Source organism: Rousettus aegyptiacus, unplaced genomic scaffold (genome assembly GCF_014176215.1).
Source record: "Rousettus aegyptiacus isolate mRouAeg1 unplaced genomic scaffold, mRouAeg1.p scaffold_m13_p_9, whole genome shotgun sequence".
NCBI lineage: Eukaryota > Metazoa > Chordata > Mammalia > Chiroptera > Pteropodidae > Rousettus > Rousettus aegyptiacus.
Genome location: NW_023416312.1, coordinates 33,101,056 through 33,121,846, shown reverse-complemented (window position 1 = coordinate 33,121,846; position 20,791 = coordinate 33,101,056). Strand labels below are relative to the sequence as shown.

The following is a 20,791-nucleotide window of genomic DNA, read 5'->3' as shown; positions in this document are numbered from 1 at the left end:
AAATAAAATCCCAAAAGTAATAAGAATTTCTGAGCCTAAATCTAATGTCAAAGAAAATGTAGCAAAGAGTTATAGGAAATTTTTCTAGTTCTGGTAATTGCCCATCAGGTTGTTTGGACAAACTCTCATGCTGAAAACAACTTTAAAAAATCCTGATGAAAAAGAAGTAGCATCTACATAGAATGAATAAAAGAACAGCACAATAAAAATATGGAAACATCAGGCAGGGCAACACCATGGGATAAGGGGATCCTAAAGAAGTAAATAAGCTGGGAGGCAAATTTCTGCCCTGAGCACATTTGTCCATTCTCCCTTCCACCCCTCCCCCCCCCCCCCCAAATAAGTTTCATTTTGGTTGCTTTGAAAAGCAAAGGAGATAGAGATTAAAAAGCCCAGAAAAACACAGAATAGGAAAACCAACAGGAGACCCTCTCTATGATAAGATTGTATCCCTAAAGGGCTACCCATCTCAGGGTTACAATGGATGGAAAGCAGGTCATTTTGCAACTCAGGTTGAATTACATAACTTGCCCCGGGATCCTTGAGCTTTGAATTAGATAAAGAAGCAAATCAGCAGGATCAGCTGATAACAGAAAAGACTTCAAACCCTGGGGTTAGCAAACACAAACTATAACTATTTTACTATGGATAAAGAAATCAATAACACACCTGAAGATATTTCCAAACAGCAGGAAACCAAAACAAATAGTATACCATAATTAAACCTGATCAAACTTTTAGAATAAAATACAGTATCTCAAATGAAAAGGGATAAAAAGCTATCAATTTAAACCATAAAAAAGGTGAAATATTGCCATTTGTGATGAAGGAAACCAAAGTTTTGCCACCATGAAGTTGCCTTTTTCGGGATACTGATTTTTAATCTGTTTATTAAGAGACAAGACTCAGAAGGAACCTTTCACCCTCCCCATTTCTGTCCAAGAAAAACCTGCTTCAGGAAGGGAGTATTAGGATGTTGCCTTAGCCTGATCTGAATTAAGTATGGTAAATAGTGAAGCTTCAGCCAGTGGCCTGGTAAATAGCGAAGCTTCAGCTAGATACCCTGTGTTCCGTTGCTCCTGAGTTGCCTATCAAGAACTTGTCTGCCATGTGTGTTCCCCTCTTCCTCAACTACCTGTAAATCACCTGCTCGCAATTCTGAACTCTAAGACCTCCCCTATTTCCCCCTTTTCTCCTTTGTCCAAATGTCAGCTAGACCCAATGTTGCCTCACTGTGTTTGGAATTTTCATGCATATGTGAATTCCACATGTGCATGCATTAAAATTTTTATTTTCTCTTGTTAATCAATCAGTTAATTTGATTATTAGCCCAGCTAGAACTTAGAAGGTGAGAGGAAAATATTAATTGTTTTTTAGCCCTCACAGAGACAACATGGATGGATCTTGAGATTATTATGCTAAGTGAAATAAGTCAGATAGAAAAGGACAATTGTATTATTTCACTCATATGTGGAAATGTGGAATCTAAATAACAAAGAACAAACAAAACAAAAACAAACTCATAAATACAGAGAACAGATTGGAAGTTAAAAGATGCAAAGGGGGTGGGGGAGGAGGAAGGTGAAATAGGTAAAGGGGGTCAAATGTATGATGACAGATAGAAACCTAGCATTTTGGTAGTGAGCATGATAGTGTGCACTGATAGCTAATTATAATATAATATACCTGAAACTTATATAATATTATTAACCTATGTTACATCAATAAAAAAGAAAATAATTTGTTAAAATTTAAGACAGGTCAAAGGAAATCATTAGGGTACAGGACAAAGAGATAAAAATGTGTAAGGTACAAAAAAAGTGTAAAAGAAAAACTGCTCTTGTTCAGCAAGCAGGTGTCAGGGCCTTGTAAAAGTAAACAAACCTCATCTTAACAACTGCTGTACAAGGCACAAAATACAAAATTTCACTGAAAATAAAAAAGTCATTTTCAGCCCTTTTTCCATTTCTACAAGCAAAACTGAGCTCCAGAACTGTTTTTTCTTTAAAAATAGATAATGAAATTCCAGAGCCTACCTTTATAAATGCAGATCTCCACAATCAACAAAAGGAAACTTAAAAAGATGTGAAGGCTCTATATTTTCTTCCCTGCAGCAATGGAGGGGCGGAGCCGATTTTGCTTCCCCATTACTTCAAATAATCTAAATTTAAAAGATGTTAAATTGATAATTTTAATAAAGATGTCAATATGGTTCTCTTTTACAATATGGAGACTTAGGAATATTCATAACTGTTATCAACTGGTTCCACTCACTCACTGTTAATATATATATATATATATATCTTTCCTTGGAAGTATTATTTTAAAAAAGGCATTTTGTGAGACTCCTATAACTTCGGAAACAGATGCTTTGTTCTATGAAAATGACATATAAAAGAAATGTGTAATACTAATCAGGTATCTTACTTGGTAATTCATTAACCTTGTGTGGTAGACAGATAATGGCCATCCCAAGATTTCTAGGTCCTGATCTTGTGAATATGTTACCTTACATGGCAAATGGGACTTTGTATATATGATTAAGGATCTAGAGATGGGTTAATCATCCTGGATTATCATAATGGACTGAATGTAATTACAAGAGCCCTTATAAGAAGGAAGGAGGAGGATCAGTGTCAGAGGAGGAAACATGACAATGAAAGAAGGTCAGAGTCAAAGAGTTTAACATGCTATATATACTGTTGGATCTGAAGATGGAAAAAAGGACCATGAACTAAAGAATACAGGCAGCCTCTAAAAGCTGGAAAAAGTAAGGAAACATTTTCCCTTACAGCCTCTGGAGGGAGCCAACAACTTGATTTTAGGACTGCTGACCTCCAGAATTGTAAGACAATAAATCTGTATTTATTATCTATGTTTGTCATAATTTATTGCTACGACAAAAGGAAGTTAATACATCCGGTGACAAATTTTCAATTGTCATCTCTATATCTGGAAACAGATTAATACTTCTAAGATCATTTTGACAAATTAGGACAGGATCATTGACAGTTTCCTCTTCACCCACAGGCATGGATAAACAAATATAAACCCACGATTCTCTTGGATTTACTATATAACAAATATTTTGAAAGGATATATTTCTTTTAAATCAATAGTGTCATGATTCTATTTCACCAGTGAGAAAAATGAAACTCTCAAGAACTAACTTGCCTAAAGTCGATCAATGCACAAAGAAGTAGGATTCAAATCCCTGTCGACTGTCTACAAAGGTCAATATTTTCTCACTACATCTAGCTGCCTGCCTCACACACTGCTTGGGTGTGATGAAAAGAGGGCAGACTATCCAAATGCATTCATCAAATAACTCATATCTGCACAAAAGACTCCATGTTTGTAAGATTCTCTACCTTCCTTGCTTTGATTCCATGTTCACAGTAAGCAATACACTGTTTTCTCGGTTTCACTTCCCAAGTACCCCAGTACCGGAACTGACATGTCCTGTAGAGAGGCCCTGAGTATTCTAGTCACTGGAAAAAAACATATTATACTAATACATATACTAGGTCCTGATCCTGTGAATATGTTACCTTACATGGCATATGGGACTTTGGATATATGATGAAGGATGTGTGTTTTTATCTCTATGTCTACTTTAGTCTCAATATAATAATTTGTACTTGTTTGTCATCAAACTTCATTTCAGCATTTCATAAATGCTGAAGACCAAATCCTGGGCTATGGTCAACTAACTGAAATATCACCACCCTGTAGGCTCTTTTATTAACTTCTGTTGGCATTTCCAAGTAAAGGCAATTTCCTTTCTTTAATAACTTCAAAAGTACTTACATATTAAAAACAGCTAATTAGAGCATAAGCCCTCAGGGATACTTAGTAGTAACATCATTTCAGAAAAAGAAATTCTACTTTATTTTATACAGAATAACATCAAATTATGAAGATATAAGGACTGAAAGGTAAAATTACAATTATTCACTAATTACACTTGATGATAAATCATTGAGCTGTATACTTATGACTCATGAACTTATAATATGTTTACATAAATATTTAATAGTTATGTAAATACTTAAAAGTTTATATAAATACTTAATAAAATCTAAAAACAAACAATCAGACCTGAAGAAAGAGGTTAGCAAGGTGTAAGGATCTAAATCTAATATACCGATTATCACTGCAGCATTATTTACAAGACACAGAAACAATCCAAGTGCCCATCAATAGAATAATGGATAAATAAGATGTACATATATACAATGAAATATTACTCAGCCATAAAAAAATGAAATCTTGCCCTTTGCAACAACATGGATGGACTTAGAGGGTATTATGCTAAGTGAAGTAAGTCCAAGAAGAACAAATTCTGTATTTTATTTATATGTGAAATCTATAAAAATATAAACAAAACAAAACAGATACAGACTCATATATACATATATAGACAACAAACTGATGGTTGCCAAAGAGGAATGGGTTGAGAGATAGGTGGAAAAAAGTGAAGGAGAATAGGATACAAACTTCCAGTTATAAAGTAAATAAGCCACAGGGATGTGATGTACAGCACAGGTAAAATAGTCAACGACATCGTAATAACCTTATACAGTGTCAGATGGTTACTAGACTTATAGTGGTGATCACTTCATTAGGTATATAAATGCTGAATAACTATGTTGTACATCTGAAACTAATGTAATATTGTATATTAACTATTTTAATTAGAAAATAGAAAAAATAAATTAAAAATAAAAATAAATAAAAATAAAAATAAAAACAATACACCAGAATCAAGCATTTCCATATACCAGTCACAAACAATTACAAAATGTAATTTAAAAACATTAGTAATAGCAATAAAAACTATCAGGTACACAGAAATATGTCTAACAAAATATGTGTGAGACCCTTACGGAGAAAATTATAAAACTTTTTTCAAAGACATAAAAAATACTTAGATTAAAGATATTTAATTGTAGAGGTGCCATTTCTGTCTCTATAATCTGTAAATAAAATGCAGTTCTGATCAAAATTTCAGTGTTTCTTACAGATCATGTTAAACTTGTCTTAAAATTCATATGAAAAAATAAAAGGCAAAGAATATACTTTTGAAGAAGAGAAACAAGGAAAGGCTCTTTCCCTACCTAATATGAAGATGCATTACAAAGCTATAATAATTAACAGTATAGTATTAGTATAGGAGTAGACAAATAGACCAATGGAACAGAATAGAATGTCTAGAAGCAGACACATCTTATAATCTAGTGTATTACAGAGACAGCATTAGAAATCTGTGGAGAAACACTAGACTAGCTAGTAAACAGTCCTGGAGCTACTGATTAATCATCCAGAAAAAAATGAAGATCTCTACATCATATAATAAACAAAAATAAATTCCAAGTGGACCATAAACTGATTTGTGAAAAAATCATAAAAGTTTTACAGGAGAATATAGAACACCTTTATGAAACCAGGTAAAAGGATCCCTTCTACGTCCACGCCACCCTGAACAAACCCAATCCTGTCTGATCTTGGAAACTAAGAAGGGTTGGGCTTGGTTAGTACTTGGATGGGAGACCACCTAGGAAGACCAGGTGCTGTAGGCATTAAAAAAAAAAAGATCCCTTAAACAAGATGAAAAACACATGGCATATATAGAAAATGATAATAATTTCATGGTATATTGGGGAAAACAGAAGAAGCTGCTCTTCCATGAGGGCTAAAGTAATCAATAGTATAGCATAAATTTAACCATTTATGAAATTATTCCTTTCTACTTGCCCCCTTTCCCTAGCTCTACTAGATCATAGAGTGGCCTCTCATCTGCCCATTTATTCAGGTATTTCCAAAATGCAAGGCTAGATGATGTATCCAGCAGCTATTATACATATTCTAAATGACAGTTTGCTCTCTGGTCCCCACTCAGAGGATTCTCATCCACTGCCAAATTAGTGGCTAGTGGCTACTTCTATGTAAAATTAAATTCTTAACATGGTGCCTTCCAGGAGGCCTTCCCTGAGCCTTTAGGATGGGTTAGAGGACTCTCCTCCATATTTCTACTGATAGCACCACACCCTGGTCTCTCCATCACAGTACTCCCTGTTACAACTTCTGTGTATATCTCACCCACCAGAGACATTAGAAAATACATCTAATTCAACCGTGTGTCCTCATCATCCAGCAGAGTCTAGATTACTACATTTTTACTTACTTGATTGGCTGATTAATTAATGAATTAATTAATGGTCTATCTAAGTTTTCTAGGCTTCTTATCAATCTATCTTGCCCACTGGTATCCTAGCACTTCTGACATTCTCAGACTGTGTACAGTTCCTTCTCTCACCTTCTGACTTCCTCCTTTGTTCACTCATACTTCTTACCTGCCAGGATCCTGGGAAAATATTCTGATAACCAAGAAGACAAAGAGAAGGAATGAACAGTAGGAAGTCATACTCATTTTCTCTTGAAGCTATAGGTTCACTACATTCCTTCCTACCTAGAGTCTTTCCTTCGTGATCTCTAGAATCCCCCACTTTGAAAAATAAGCTCACTCATACCCTTCATTGATTTATAGAACATCTCCTTCACTTCCTAGTCATAAATGAGATAGTTCTCTCCTAAGCCCGATGATTCTCCCACACCCCTGCTCCCAAAATTCCCCATTGGTAAGCTGAGGCTCACTGATATGCCAAATAAACAATATTTGTCACACAGACATTATCAGGTGGTTTCCATGTGATAAAGAACAGAATGCAACATGTAAGAAGTAACAGGATTAGTGTAGTGTCCAATTACTAATAAAGAAAGACGACATGTTTTCTAGAATAACTTCGTCTTGTGAGTATGTAAGGGACTGCCATTGGATCATTAAAAGACCTGACACAAATAGTAGCCAAAGGATGAAAGAATATCAAATGAAGAGCCATAATAATTATACCATTGTTTTCAAAGACATTTTGAAAAGTCAAATTCTCGACATGTGTAGAGAAAGCAAAAATAATAATAGTAAAAAGAAACAGTGAACTAAAACATGAAATAAGCATTTCCTAATTGTAAATATGCTTTAATATTAGCTAAATAACTAAAAAAAATAGTCAGATCCAAGAAGTACATTAAATACTATTTTTTATTAAAGTTTGGAATTATTATTCCATTAGCTTTAAAAAATCAATAATGCATATATATAACATTTCACATTTCCATATAGAACATTTTGTCAATTTTCCAAAAGTTGATTAACTCATAGACAATGTTTAATCACTACAAATGTATTCCTACAAAATTCATGTTAGTAACAGTGTGCCATAAACAAACAAATATCAGATGAAGCTCTAGGAGGCTAACCCAGACATCTTCACTTCTAGCTGGCCATAGGAATAAACCAGCCAAGGTTCTTGGTATTTGAGATTCTGGGAAAAAAAATAAACAAGCCAGAGCCCTCCTTAAGGAAGACTCTCTAAGGGACAGACTCTGGGAAAGAAAAGAACAAGCCAGCTCCCTCCTCGGAGCTGGCTAAAAATGGTTGTTCAAGAACTCGCCAAAGACACAGGGTCATCTAAGCTACCCCTGCCCCTGTCTTTACACTCTGCCTCCACAGATGCTGGTTATCTTTGATCACCTCCTGGTTCTGGTTCTTGAGCCTTGAGTCTGAAGAAGACAGCTGAGTCAGAGCTCACCTACAGAACCCCTGGCTAATTGCTAAATTCAATTGTTTGGACCTTCCACAAAAGGGGCATTGTAGGATGCTAACTCAGTCTCCAGAATTCTCAAGTGGCCTCAGAGGCTGGGCAGCCACATTCAATTCTGGGGCCCAATTCTTGGGCTTTGAGATTCTGAGAAAGTACCAAACCAAGGTTCTCCAATGGAAGCCCATTGAAGTGGCTAAGGGCAATTGTTCTGGGAGAAATGTGAAATAATAACCAATTACCCCAAAGCCACAGCAAATAACAGGTCCTGGCTAACCCTAATTATCTCCAACCGGTAATTTTCTGGCCTCAAGACTGTGGAGAAGAAAGAACCAAGATATGAATCCTCATATGCTTTTAGTGGGAGTCGAAATTGGTGCAATTCTTTAGCATATCAATTTTTTTTCATTTATCAAGTAAAGTTGAAGATACGCATCAACTATTAACAAGTAATGTCTTCCCAGATATACATCTTAGAGAAACTCATGCACATGTGCCACAGGGGACATGTACAACAATGTTCTGGGCAGCAGTGTTCACAACAGCCAAAAATGGAAAGCAATCCAAATGTCTATGAACAGCAATGTGCATAAGTAGGTGTGTATGTGCATGTGTGTCTGTATACTCAGACAAAGAAGTGATTTCCATAAAAGTAAAGTCAGGATAAATGGTTACCTCTGGGAGAGGGACAGGGGTAAGACTGGAGGCTTCTAGGTAACTTGAAATGTTCTCTTTTTGGTCCTGGAAGGTTCTTTCATGGGGGTTTACTTTATAATCATTCATTATAGTGTACATTGACATTTTATGCAACTTTTGGTATTTTTGTTATGCTGCACAATTTAAAAGCAATTTTTTTTAAAAAGAATGAATCCAAGGCCTTCTCAATCTTTCTGAGAAGAGGAACAAAGTAATATAAAAAGCATCCACCCCTTTCTGTAAAAGCTATGGAAACTGGCTATCCACATTTGTTTGCAATAGGATTCTTGGAAAGGAATACCTGGGCAAGCCAGGGTCTAACCAGCAGTATCATTTCTCTTAAAGTTGCTTAGGGCAGTTGTTCAAGTCCATCCAACTATAGGAATCGATATAGAATGCTATCTTAGCTCCAATTACATTCAAGATTTTAGCGCCAGTTCAGTCCTTTCCTGGTCACTGGAAAAAAAATGTGAAGCAGACACAAAGTTGAAACCAATAGAGGGCCATCCAAGGGGTCTGCTACAAAACTGGTTAACGGCAACTAATCATTCTGGCCCTTGCTGCTTCCATTCCCTAAATCTTCCTCCCTGCTATGAAAATCTCTTCTCCTTTGATTGTCATACCATCTGCCTCTCAGCTACATTAACCCATTCTACATAATATAGCATCTTCCTCGCCTTCCTCTCCTCTCTTATACCCTATCTTTCCCACTATATTTGATGATCCCATGGCTAACTTGTCCATCACCTCAGCTTCACAGTTCCTGGACCTTCTCTACTTCAACTTACCCACTCACTGAACCTTTTCATCATCCAGAACTATTTCTCCTCTGAAATCTTAAGCTCTAATATTCTACTCTGACTGAAATGTCTTGTCTGCCATTCACCTTTTAAATATCCACTCTTTGGGCTCTGAAACCGCTATACAACTTCCCCCACACCCACCCACATATTCACACAGCTTGTCTTTCTCTGGTTCCCTACAATCCTCCTGAGAATACACTCTTCTATGATGAGATTAGATCCCATGTTCTACAACCTGATCAAATCTCATCGGTAACCTCAACAACTTACTTATCCCCTCAAACCTTCCACCAACCACAATCACCACCACTGTATTCACAAGTCTAAAATCAAACTCAATGTCTGTCTTCTTTCATCCCACTTCTTGGCAGCTGAGCACACCTGGAAAAGGAAAAAAAACTAAAAACACCTTATTTCCAACTCAGACAAGTGTCCATTACTGCCCATCAATCTTCTCTCACATTTCCTAAACAAGGTTGCAACTTTCCTCCTTTTTCCTCTGGCTCCTGGCCATCTCCTCTCACACTCCAGATTGTCCTTACTACTTTATTCAGGGGCAATTTAGGGGCACTAAGAAAGAAATTCCCTCAATCTCTTGCCTTTTCCAAACCCCAAAAACATGTCTTTCTGAATCTCCTTAACTCCAACTTCAGAAGTGATGCCTTTTCTCTTGTTCATGGTCAATCTTTCCAAATCTTTTTCACATCTTGCTTCTCCAGTTATCTTCTTTCTCTCCTATATTGTCAACCTCTCTGTTTTTATCAGCTCCTCCCCTGAAGAACATATAAACATGTTCCAATCTCTCATCCTAAATACACACACACACACCACCTTTTATCTATTCTACTTTTCATAGACAAGACTCTTGACATGGTAGTCTACACTCACTTCATCAACACTTTCACCAATTATATTATTGGCCCTCTGCACTTTAGCTTTTGCAAACATTGATCCATATACATTCACTATCCAGGTTTCCCCTAAAACCCTCATCTAACAGAACTCTCTCAGTCTACATCTTATATAATCATGTAGAGAAATTTCATATTTTATATTAAAAAGTTCAAGATAATAGTTTTAAAAAATGAATGCAATGCATGCTCATTAGTATACAAGTACCTGGGACAGAGAAACACATAAAAAGAAGTAAGCATCTTCAATTGTCATTCCACCCTCCCAGAGACAACTGTTAAAGCTACATTCTAAATTGAGGAAGAAGCTGAGCAATTGCCTCACTTTCTTCATACTCTTAAATCCCAGGAAGAAGAGGAGGAAGTTGAATTCTCAGTTTACTCAAAGGTATACAACTGGGCCTCTGTGCAAACTGGTGGAGCTTTGAAGAGGAAGAGCACAATGAGCAAAAGTTTTGATGTGGCCTATTAAAGAAAAAAAATATTTCAACACTCGTTAAAATGGTAGGAAAGACTTTATTAAGGCCTATTGTGATAGGTGTCAAGACTATTGCAAAAGGGGAGAGAGATTAAAATCAAATCTGTATACAGTAAAGAAAGCTGAGATTTATAGCCAAGGAGAACATTTTTTTTGGTGGGGGAGGAGTCAGTGGGTAGAAAATTACTAAAAGGAGAGACATCAAGGATAGGAAGATTCTTGATAAACTGACTTAGGATTCTTGCTGAAGGCAGACCAAGGTGATCAGATATTAAGGGTGGGGTGATTCTCAGTAAATTAGCAAGATTCTTTCTAAAACTGCCAAGCCAAAGACAGTGCCCAGGGATAAGGTTTAGCTGAAAAGAGGGCTCAAAGGAGCATGACTAAAGTTTGGTCAAGGAGAGTCTTTAACCCTTTCCCATTCTTCTGCTTTCCTTGGGAAATGTTTCTCCACTGAAATATTGTCTATTTTAGACCTGTGGCAATGAGACAACCCATGAATATACATGCACATACAGAATTATAGACATACAACAATATGTACATATGTATGCACAGATCTATTTTATATATATTATATATTACATATGTATATAATGTCATGTTACACTGCATCTTATGTGTGTGTGTACGTGTGTGCAAGAGTCATGTGGTATATGGAAGAGTTGTGTGTGTACATATATCTATAATTTGCATATATTTTAACATTATAAAACACATATACATGCACACACACAACTCTCCCACACACCACTCACATACACACATAGTGTAACATGACAGTATCTCTCCTGGACAGCTATACCTCTCTCATCCTTACCAGTCCCTTACTGCCTGACTCCCATTTATCCACCCAGTGTCTCATCATACATCACAAGGGAGACTGCATATCTCGTTTGCTTAAGACAATTCCATTACTTCTTCCTCATAGTCTTCAGAGTGAAATCTGTTTTTTTGGCCTGGCCTTTGGGAGTCTCAACATCCTGGCCTTTATCCCTGCCTCAGTTTTGTTTCTCCTTCCCTATATGAAACTACTGTTCTAATTATAACCAACTACATAGATGCCTTCCCTTGAATACATCGAGATCCTTCCACCTCTTTCAGTTTTCATAGCTCATCTACCTTCATATCTCTTCTACTCATTAAATATCACACATTATCTCCTCTTTCTAAAGCAATTTCAGATGCTTTCTCTGTGTTCCCACAGCCTGTCACCCCCCATTTAGCTATGCCTACCATAGTACTGATCATATTCTTTAGACATTGTTTATTTACTCATATCTCCTCTATAATGGATCTTCATTGAGGACAGGAAACCATTCAGGTTTACCTTCATATCCCCTGTACCCAGCATAAGACTAGATACATATTAATAAGTGTTCTATAAATTTTTGCTAAATGAATGATTAAAGAAACAAATGACAGCCACGCTTAGCTAATTTTCAATGGAATGCTGGTGGAGCCGTTCAAATATATTCAAAATAGTGAGGAAAAGGGCACTAAAGGGCACTAAAAAATAACAATCCCTGAGCACTCACATCTTGCTTTCTAAGTACCAGTCTCTACTGAAAGAATTTATGATTCCTCACAAAATGGCTGATTCCAGGGTGTGGGCAGGGAGTGTACACGATGAATATAAATATCTTGTGTCAAAAAGCAAGGAAGCTGGGTGGCTCCATAGTGTAGTGGTTAGCATGTCTGCTTTACACGCAGAAAGTCCTGTGTTCACGCCCCAGGTGGAGCCACGGACCATATCCTGGTATGCCAGGCCCCCTGAGTGCACTGGGTTCGCAAGGCCCCAGGTGCCGGGTGAGAGCATGTGGGAGGAGACAACCCGCCTTCAGAGATTCAGTTCTTAAGGGGAGAAGGCAACATCCATAGACCAGGGGTGGAAGTGGGAGAGGGAAGGAAATTAAAGGAACCTCCCCCAAAAAAGCAAGGAATCCAAGATCTAATGAGATCATGTAAAGAGGATACAGGAGGCAAATAGAAAAGGGTCCTAATTTCTAAGATGACACAATTTGAGCATTAAAAAAGATCATTGTCTACAGCCATGAACAAGCCCGATCCTGTCTGATCTCGGAAGCTAAGCAGGATCAGGCCTGGTTAGTACTTGGATGGGAAACCATCTAGGAAGACCAGGTGCTATAAGTGTAAAAAATAAGGGATTGTAAACTGACATGATCCTTACAATCTGTGAGGGCAGCCAAAAGTCACCTAGCCTTAAAGAGAGAGAGAGAGAGAGAGAGAGAGAGAGAGAGAGAGCTCACAATAGATACACATTAAATACATAAAATTCATGAATTCTTAATGTTATTATTAAAGAAAACAATAAATGTTATTAAAGAAAACAATGAATGTTTCTAGGAAACCAACTCATTACTCTGAAAATTGATAAATGAAAGAAAGAAGCATTTATACTGAATCTTTTCATGAAATATATTTCAGAATAAAAAAAAAAGGATCTATAAGGAAAAGTCTTTTTTATAAAATAATTCCACCTAATAAGTGCAGAAGGGTTGACAGAATTAGAATACTATTTTTCAACCACTATTGAAATAATGAATTTATACCATTATTTTCAATGGCTGCTCAACCCAACAAGAGAAAGTTTGGTAGGAGACACCACAATGGAGGATCAGGCTAACAACATCTGAAAACACAAATCAATCTCAATATCAGTTAAAAAGGTAAAACCAGACATGATGAAATACAACAGAAAGTGCATATCACTGCCTGAAAACGATCCTTTCCGATAGAAAATAACCTAAACTGAATTCAATCAAGCCCCTAGTTCTAAATGTCAGTGAACAGGAAACATGGGGCTAGGAAAACAAATGCAGTCTCAAGGAAGCAATCATCCAAATCCATCTGTCAACAGGACAAATGACTTCGTTTCTCTAATAAATCAATGCTCTTTAAAATAGAAGTTGCTATAGAGGGTTTTATAGGAAAAGAGACTTAAGAGAAAAATATCCAATGGCAATAAACAGCCCTTGCTTAGATACAAATTTAACAAAGCTACTGTAAAAAGACATAAATTTGAATATGAACTGAGTATTAGATGATATAAGGAGTTATTGTTAATCTTATTAAGTATAAATGTCTAGTGGTTACTTAATACAATGCATCTATGAACCAGGGATGCATAATCAGTTATTCACCTGTATAATGACATGATGCCTGAGACTGTTTTAAGATACAGCAGTGAAAAAAGTGGGTGAGGTGAAAAGATTCAAACAAAATTGGCAAAATGGTATTAATTGTTGAAGCTCAGGAATGGATATGTGCATGTTTATTTTACCAGTTTCTACTTAAAATATATTTGAAAATTTCACTAATAAAGAAAAAAGACAGAGGCCAATGTGAAGGGGAGCCAACTCGCCCCTTCCAGACTGGACAGTTTGAACATCAGAAGAAATAATTACTGAAATAAATCGAAAAGTACTAAAGATATAAATATCCATAGTTCAATAAAATAGAGAAAACAACAATAAATCTCAAATACAAAATACAATATTCATGGTTGGATAATGGTTTTAAATACAAGTTATAAAAAGCTTGTTGGGGAAAATTTTAAATAGATTAAGTATTAGTTGATATTAAGAAATTATTATTTTTGGTGAAATCATAGTAATTAAATTATTTACAAAATGTTTCTAATATTAGGAGTTGAATGCTGAAATATTTAGGGGCACAGTGCCATAATATGTACTCCTCCAAATGATCTATTACATGGTATCTCAATTAAAATGCCAAGAAGAATTTTTGTGGAAGTTAACAAGCTGATTCTAAAATGGAAATGGAAATTCAAAAGATCATGAATAATCAAGGTATTAATGAAGAAAAAGAACAAAACTGTAGGACTTAATGACCATACATAAGATTTATTATAAAGTCATTAATTATGACAGTGGTACTCATACAAGGAGAAAAATAAACCAAACTGAACAGAATCCAGAAACAAACCCACATATACAACCTAATCATGATTTGTGGAAAAGATGACACTATAGGAGGGAAAGAATAATCTTTTCAATAAGTGGTATGGCATTGACTGGATGTCCATTTTGACAAAAGAAATGGGCCTTGAAACCACACCCATAACTTATCCTGGCTACATACACAAAAATCAAATTAATTGTAAATATAAATGAGAGATTAAACAATAACACAGCATAGAAAAATATCTACGTGACCTAGAGAAAGATAACGATTTCTTAACCAGGACAAACAAGTACTGGCCATAAAGGGGAAGACTATGAATCAAACAATATTAAAATTGAGATATTTGGTTCATCAAAGACACCATTAAGAAATGGAAAATGCAAGCAACTAAGACTTGCAATAAATCTAGAAAAGTATTCACATCCTTAATATGTAGAAAGATCATCTGAAAATCAATTAGAAATATGCAAATTAAACACAATGAGATACCATTTATAATCACCAGAATGGCTGCTTTTTCTCTTAAAAAGAAAAGATAATCACAAGTGCTGACTATATTCTGATCAACTGGAACTCTTAAAATTTTCTCTTCTGAGTTTCTAAGTCCCATCACTTTATCTACTAAAGTTAACTATATAGGTAACCTGTATTCAGCAATTCTACTCTTAGGTATAGGCCCAACAGAAATGTGTGTGCATATATCAAAAAAAGACATGTACTAAAATGTTTACAGTACTGTCTGCAGGCCAAAAGTTGAAATGACCCAAATGCCCATCTATTGTGGTATGTTCACATAGTGGATGGAATATATATCAATGAGCATGAAGGAATTATAACTACACCCAATAACATGGATGAATCTCAAAAACAAAATCTTAAGCCAAAAAAGTTAGACACACACACAAAATGTATACTATGTTATTGTATTTTTATAAAATACCCAAACAGGTACAATTATTATACAGTGATAGAAGCCAGAATTGTCATTAATTTGGAGTTTAGCTGTGACTGGGAGACAATACATTCAAGGTCTTTCAGATACTGATTGTGTCCTATTTCTCAGTCTCCATGGTAGTTATGTAAGTATGTTTATGTTGTGAAAATGCTTTGAGCTGTGCAATTATGATTTGTGCACAATTCTGCGTGTATTTAACGTTGCTTAAAAATAATGCCTGTAAATCTCAAATAGTTCAGCCAAAATTGATAGATCGAAATATAGATAAAAAAAATTATGCCTCAATTGAAAAAGGGATAGATGGATAGATGGGCAGAGTGAGCAAGTGAGTGAACAAGTTAGCTAACAAGGCAAAAATTAACAACTGCTGAATCTAGGTTCAGAGTATACAAGTATTCGCTTTACTCTTCCTTCAACTTATTGTTTAAATTTTTATTAGAAAATGTTCAAGTGAAAAAAGTCGTCATGCCTCTCAACTCTTAATATTTATAACTAGGAAGTAATTCAAGCACTTGATATAGTCTGACTTGTGAAAGCGAACTTTAAAAAGTGAAATTTCCATATCCAGATTATATCCTATAAAATAATAAGACATTCTACATAGTTTCTATTCTCATTAACAAGAGAGACAGAGAGAAAGAAAGAACCAGGAATGAGTATATAGACCAGTGGTTGCAACCTTTTTGTCACCAGGGACCAGTGCTCCTATGAGAATCTAATGTCTGATGATCTGAGGTGGGGCTGAGGCAGTGATGCTAGCACTGGGGTGCAGCTACAAATACAGATGAAGCTTCACTCACTCCCCTACAGCTCAACTTCTGCTATGCAGCCTGGTTCCTAACAGGCCTCAGACTGGTACTGGTCTGCAGTTTGTAGTCCAAGAGCTGGGGATCTCTGTTATAGACCTTAACTCCATGAATTCCACTACCATTTAGCAAGTAACTATCCACCTGAGTCTTGCTTTTATCATTAGTAAAATGGCAATGATAATACTGACCTTAGAGGGTGGTTTTTAACATTAGGTGGCCAACTATATTTAAAAGCTTGTCTGTTACAAACAAGCACCGAATTCATTTCCATTTACCATACCAAACATCTATCGGCAACATATTATGAAGACACAGTGATAAGAGCAATGAGAGAGGTAAACAAATATGCTATAGGATAGGCCACAGTGCTCCACGAAGAAATAAATTAAGAATGGAGATAGAGCTATGTTTTCCTAGAGGGGCTGGTAACTGACAATTCACCTAAATGGTAGGAAGAAGCTAGCTAGCCAGGAGGACGAGACTATAAGGAATTTATGTCGATGGATTAGATTAGCTGAGTATGCAGTGTTGCATTAATGCTATGCAGAAAAGTGACCATGGGTGGGTGGGGAATGTAAGAACAAAAGCGAACAAATGACACTAACATAGGTATATCCTGTTTTCATGCCCTCACCTCCTCTAGGTTTCTGCTCAAATGTCACCTTACCAGGAGGCCCTCCTGACCATCCAATCTAAAATTGTATAGCCCCTCCCCATAACAACCTATTACATATTTATTATATATTCATTTATTGTCTGTCTCTCAGCTATAGTTTAAAAGACTTTGTTTTTGAGGGTCAATTCAAGAAGAGGGCATATCATAAATATCTATGCACTCAACATAGGAGCACCTAAATATATAAAGCTAATATTAATGGATATAAAAGGAGAAATTCACAACAATATGATAATATTTTAATATCCCACTCATATCAATGGGTAGATCATTCAGAGAGAAAATTAATAAATAGTGGCCTTAAATGTCACATTAGCCAAAGCCATCTTAAACATTTACAGAACATTTCATCCAAAAACTGCAGAATATAATTTTTTTCAAGTATACATTTTCCAGCATAAATCATATATTAGGCCACAAAACAAACCTCAATAAATTCAAGAAGACTGAAATATTTTTTAACAACAGTGGCACGAAACTAGAAATCAATTACAGGAAGAAAACTAGAAAGACAAATACATAGAGACTAGACTAAATAACAAGCTACTAAACTACCAATGGCACAAAAAGGAAATCAAACAGGAAATCAAAAACTATCTTGAGACAAATAAAAAGGAAACACGACATTTTCAAATTTATGGGATTTTTTGTTTGTTTGCTTTTATTTTCCACTGTTATACCCTCAATGCTCAGAACACTGTCTGGCACATAAATTTATTTAATAAAAATTATTGAATAAGTAGATGGATGGATGCACAATGGGCTGAAGCCAGTGTGATGATATTTAAAGCTTGTGTAATTACCATCTGAATTGAGAATTAGAGACATCAGTAATACGCTTTGAAAAAGTTCCTAAGTGTTTTGGTGTCATAATATCTTTGCCTCATTGTTTATTCTAAACTGAAAATTATACCTGGCCTAGAAAAAAAGAATTACCTCTTTTTACACTACTTACAAGAGGAGGAAGTAATAAACTGTTTGTTCAAGGAAATACTTGGTTAAATTCCCTCTTAGAGCCTGAACAACCCTGAACTTCATTATAAATTTAATGATCATTTCCCTTCTCTTGGGTAAAGAATTGAAATAGTAAATTGTGATCATTAACTAATATTCTCACAGGATAAATTACACATGATAAATTAAACAGAAAAATACATTTCACATTGCAACAAATGGGAAAAGAAGGCTGTTCACAATGCATCAAAATAGACACTTGCAAAGCTCCTAGGAAAAATCTTTTAACAAATCTGCCAGCTTGCAATTCAATGTTACTGCCAGAGACCAAAAAAGTATTTGCATAATAAACCCAACTCATGAAATAATACATCTGTAATTGGATGTTGTATCTATCAACCATTTCTGCTCTAAGAGGTTCTAAAAGGAATGGGAAAGCTTCCACCTTCTGGAAGTTGACATCAGGTTATAGGCAAAACCTGCTATGCTTGCCACTCTATTACACAGTGGAGATTCAGTTCTGTGCCACAATTTAAAATTTAAAAAAAAATGTTATGAGTAAAGGGCTGAAACCAGTGCACTATCCGATGTGTAATTTTGTTTAGAGTAAAAATATAAATAAAATGACATAATAATTTGAACACATCCTTTTGTCTCTTAGGGCTTTAAAATTTGTTTCTTTGCTTATTTTTAAAAGAAAATCACCTTGACCTTGAAACTGAAGTCACATTTGATTTTGTAAAGTATATAATTCACTGGCCTCTGAAGGATGGGGACAGGAGAAATAAGCCTTCCAGGGATGTAAAATATTGGGGTCAGAAAGGAGCAAAAAAGAAAGAATGTAGGTGCAGAGTGGGGAAAGGGGATTACAAAAAGTTCTGAGGCTTAAAGGGGGCGGAGCGAAAGGTAGGAGTAAGTGACAGCAAAGTAATCTGTGGTAGAGGGAGTGACTCAGGCTCAGAAAGCTCAGGAAGAGGATGCGAGATAAAGAGAAGAGGTGAAGAACAAGGATAGATAAAAGGACCACGAGGGTCAGAAGGGGGCGTGGATAACAGCCTGTATTCTCCAGAGGATTAGGAGATAGTGAGGCGATTATAACCAGGAGCGTCAGAAACATCCTTCATACTCTAGGGATGAATTCTTCTTTCCACCCTGAAGCAAGGAAGAAAGCTTCTCTGGCAACGTTTGGGGATTCACTTGTGAGAATTACCACTCCCTTCCTTTGCACTCACCTTGACGAAGAAAGCCGTGGCCGAGGACGGTGTGACCGGAAGTGCTATTTTCTTTTGTTTGGCGGAAGCTTTAGTTTCTGCCGCCACCCACGTTCCCCCCACTTTCACTCCAGGCAACTTCCTGTGCCTCTCTGGCATGCTCTTGCAATACTTTAGCTCATTGGTTCTCTCACCAGATCAGCATCTAGATAGAAATGTAAACCGGCTGGAAATCAGTAAACGTTTTTTTCCAAATCCTAACTCTCCTCCTCCCGGGAACTGCAATATTCCACCAAATCCCTCATGTCCAATTTGTCACCTAGCCTTGTTGATCCAGCTTTTAAAATACCTCCCTTACCCTTAGTCCCTTAACTCTTAGATGTCTACAGTCACATATTTACTATACCAGTTTACTGGCATACCGTTTTGCAGGGGATGAGTTCATTTTTATTAGTGGCATACTTCGATTTCAAGATTTTTTTCTTAAATCTGAATCATTTTTGTCTTAGAATGGTTTCCAAAGAGTTACATACCATATTAAAATTTCCAAATAAATAAAAGTGAACTCGTTTAGAAAGCATTCTTGTATACTTACATACTCCCTCCTCTTCAAAAAACGAAATGAAGAAAATGAAAACTTACAAAAAGTTTCAGTACAGTAATAAGAGTAATCCTTACTATGATTAAAAATTCGACATTGAATTACCTATTGCCACTTCCTACAGAACGCAATCCTGGTCTCAAAACCGGAACCTCAGTTCTTCTTTTATTGTTATTTTCAGTCAGTCCACAAGTACATACTGAGCACCTACCCTATCTCAAACACTATGCTACACCCAGAGGCATTGCACTAGGAGCCCTCAGTGTAGGGGCTAAAAGTGACATTTAAAGAGATAAGATCCTAGCATGAAATAGGTGCTTATTGATGTTTTCTGAATAAATAAATGACCAAAATGTGCCCAGGGCAATGACAGGGGCCAGCACAAGTTCCTTCCTTTTGCTAACATTTTTATAGTACATTTCGACATTTGACATACCTTTTCATTTAACCAATAGATCTGAACAACCACTCGGTGTAAGGTTCTGTTCCTAATATTGCTAATATAAAGACTAAGACACAGTCCTGCATTTCAACATCCTCCAAACAGCAGGGGGAACAAACACGTAAACAGCTAGAATCACTATAACATAACAATAATAATCAGTAAAGAGGAGAGAAGACAATGTAGGAATTCCGGCTATCCTATTGACTAGTGAACACTAAAATCCTAAAATAAACCTGTCTCTAGAGGGTGGTCAATAAAGACTTGTTCAAGGTTGAATAAATAATTGAATGGATGAATGGCAGGGAAGAATGTCAGTGGAGTTGAAGTATAGTGTGGAAGGAGCCATGATGAGAGGAGAGGTTGAATATAAGAAAAGGCCTGAGAAGGAAGAACCTTGCATTCCATGTTATGGAGTTTGAGTTTAATTATGAGGAAAACAAAAAACCAAAAAATTTTAGGCAAGAAAGTATATAGTAATATTTTAAACCAAAATATAGAAAATGTATTATACTTGTACAATCTGGAGGCAGAGAGGATGGTTTAGAGGATATTGTGGTAATCGGTGAATAGATACAGAAAATTAGGAGCTTATGCTATTAAGAATTAATTGCATTTGGGAAATGAACTGGAAAAAATAGCCAGT

General features: G+C 36.0%; 1 protein-coding gene and 1 pseudogene across 5 annotated transcripts in view; one reads left to right on the top strand and one right to left on the bottom strand.

The window, feature by feature from the left end:
• The window catches only part of MAGED1 (MAGE family member D1), a 52,837-nt gene extending 33,648 nt beyond the window's left edge, over positions 1-19,189 (bottom strand). For 2 of the 5 annotated variants that reach the window (XM_016135624.2, XM_016135626.2), the window contains exon 1: positions 19,124-19,189. The gene's annotated coding sequence lies outside the window, so the exon portion shown is untranslated. Of the gene's footprint in view, positions 1-2,036; positions 2,158-19,123 lie in introns of those variants that run through there. The other 3 variants (XM_016135623.2, XM_016135625.2, XM_016135629.2) reach the window with 2 other exon arrangements.
• On the top strand, positions 5,464-5,582 carry LOC118608318 (annotated as a pseudogene).
• Positions 19,190-20,791: the final 1,602 nt, after the last annotated feature.